This window comes from Coturnix japonica, chromosome 38 (assembly GCF_054131305.1).
Source record: "Coturnix japonica strain WE chromosome 38, WE-NBRP24, whole genome shotgun sequence".
Lineage (NCBI taxonomy): Eukaryota > Metazoa > Chordata > Aves > Galliformes > Phasianidae > Coturnix > Coturnix japonica.
This window is the reverse complement of record NC_140700.1, coordinates 5,281,079-5,283,613: the sequence shown is the minus strand read 5'-3', so window position 1 is coordinate 5,283,613 and position 2,535 is coordinate 5,281,079. Positions and strand designations below refer to the sequence as shown.

Sequence of the window (2,535 nt, the reverse complement as noted above, 5' to 3'; positions counted from 1 at the left end):
GAGCCAGAGCAAGAGGGGGACGCAGCGAACCTGGGCGAGATGAGCGATGGCTCTGCCGACAGCGCTGCGGGCTGGGACGGCACCGAGCAGGGTGTGTAATTAAAGCTGAGTTCTGGAGCACAGCTCAGCTCCAAAATGCCACCCCAAAACCTTGTGCCAAGACACCCAACCTGACGGCCTGTCTCAGTGCAGCGTGTCCCTGCTGCAGCCTCAGCCTGTCTCCTTCCTACTCACCTCATTGGACACCTGATCGAATTGCTCCCTGGGTCCCTCTGACTCCTCCATGCTCAGCGTGGTGACTCGTGATGCTTTGTCCCTGTGATACCCAGGTTGGCTCCTGGCATCATTCCTGCCGGGCTCCTAAAGCATGAGGACAAGGCACAGGGGCTCACTGCTAACAGCCATGATGAAAGAAACCATATCCCCCCAGCTGGAAAAATGCTGTCTGCCCTGCTGCTGGATGGGGATTTATCAACACCCAGAAGCTTGATGGAGGGTATCCTCTGTGCTGCAGAAAGCAGCTCAACCCCCTCCATCCCGAGGGGCAAAGGGGCCACCCCTGGGGAGCTGCTTCCAGAGAGTATGTGAGCTGGAGCCGTGTGACCTGGCCCTGGACTAGGACACATAAATTTTCCTAGACCTATAAAAGTGTTCTGCTGTGTTATAGGCCGTGTTAAGGATAAAGAAAAGAGTTAATCTAACTACTATATGGGAGAGAAGAGGCAGCAGTGTCTGACATCGCCACAGCCAGATCCTGCTCTGAGTGGGGTAGCATGAGCATGGGTTGGGGTTTCCAGGCATGCTGTGCCATGGCCACTCACCATGCAGGCTGCAGGGTGACCTCAAGGTGCTGCACAGGGTGCAGGCTGTAGGGGTGCATCCTTCAGTGCACCACACTGGCGAAGCAGAGCCAACACGTGCCATTTTCATTATGCAGCACCAACACTGAGCTCCAGCTTTGGCAGCGTCAACGCTTATTGTTTTCAAGAAGTCTTGAGGGCTGTGGGGATAAATCAATACAAACAACATGTTTTCAAGCTGAATCAAGTCCCTAGCAACATTACGACTTCATTTGAATATGCAAAAGAAGGGGGTTGGGTTTGGTGCCCCCCTCCCATTTTCTCCTGCTCAGCAGCGTTTTCTCTCTGCTTGTTCTCACCACCCAGCTCCATCGAAGGGTGCTGCAGGGCTGGGAGCTGGGGCAGCTCCATGGTCCAACCATCACCTCCAGACTCTTCCTGCTCCATCACCCGCCCCGCCGGCACCACAGATGGCCCTACAGATGGGCAGCCGCCCTTTGGATCCTGTCAGGTTTAAAGCGGAAAAGCTTAATTAAGCAGTTGCCCGTGTACAATTACATCCTTAATTATCCCCGCGTTTCGCTTCTTTGTTGTTTTGTGTTTGCAGAAATTTCTGTAACCATTAGAGGTGACCCTCGCTTCAAGCAGGCTCTTTTTCTCTCCCTCCCTCCTGCTTCATATTAGGGATTTCTTATGGAGAGGACTGAGCACTTTCAGCGACACCCCCTGAACCTTGAACCAAAACCCAGCACCACATTTGGAGGACTCAGCTCCCACTGCGATACCAAAAGCTGAGGCAGGTCTCCCTCAATCACTTCAAGAGCCAACATTCCCAAAGCCAAAGGTTAAAAGACCCAACGGGACCAGCCACCAGCCCTGGGGACATCACTCCTTGTCACCACCCCATGGACAGGGGTCCCAGCCACCCCCTACGGGGGTAATGCTGCAGTTTGTGGCTGTGCTTTTGAGGTAGGCGAGGAGCACTCAGCAGCCGTGAAGCTCCAGAGGCAGCGCTGGAGAAGGGGGTGGTTTTATTGTTTGTAAGGCATTGAAATTTTGCCATGTTTATGAAGGTTTTAATAATAAAAAAGAAAAGCACCAAACATCTCTCACTTCTCTAATTGAGCGTATTTCAAAGCCGCGTTCCTGTTTCTAATATGCAGGTATATTTATACCAACATCAGCTAATTTTTATTTACCTCGTAGTGAAACTCATCTTCATCCTTAATTCCCAGGGCCATATTTGCCTTGGAATCAGAATTGGACCTAACAATCAGCCGTATATTTAACGTGCCATTAAATCCTCCGTTCTGCTTTCACAGCTTTCAAACCAGGCGGCTTAAAATACAGCAGCAGCCCCATTCTTCCCAATGTACCTGCAGGCCAGGCAGAGAAATGAATCTTCATGAGGCTGAAAGATATCAAGTGCTTGGAAAGAGCCCAGAGAGAGCAAGAGAAGTGGATGGGGGGCTGCAAAGCAAAAGGGGAGGAAAGAAATAGCAAAGCTATGGAGGTTGAGGATGGGCAGAGGGATTGAGCAGGGTGAGATGGATGTTCCCTCCTAACCCTGAGGATGGGTTGAGGAGGAGGAAAGAGGGAAGGGTAAAAGGGTAAAAGAGGAAGAGGAAGGGGGAGAGGAAGGGAAAGGGAAAAGGAAAGGAAGGAAACTTCATTCCAAAGCAGTATCTCTCGATGGAAATAGCCCTATCCATGGGGACCAGTGGTGCCTTGATGT

At 51.5% G+C, this 2,535-nt stretch overlaps 1 long non-coding RNA gene across 1 annotated transcript; it reads right to left on the bottom strand.

Moving 5' to 3' along the window:
* Positions 1-234: 234 nt before the first annotated feature.
* LOC146754811 (uncharacterized) lies at positions 235-1,285 on the bottom strand. Its single transcript, XR_014938814.1, has 3 exons — positions 1,160-1,285; positions 822-1,000; positions 235-360 (listed from the first exon to the last, which is right to left on the bottom strand). It is a non-coding gene; the product is annotated as an uncharacterized LOC146754811 (long non-coding RNA).
* Between the last annotated feature and the right edge of the window lie 1,250 nt (positions 1,286-2,535).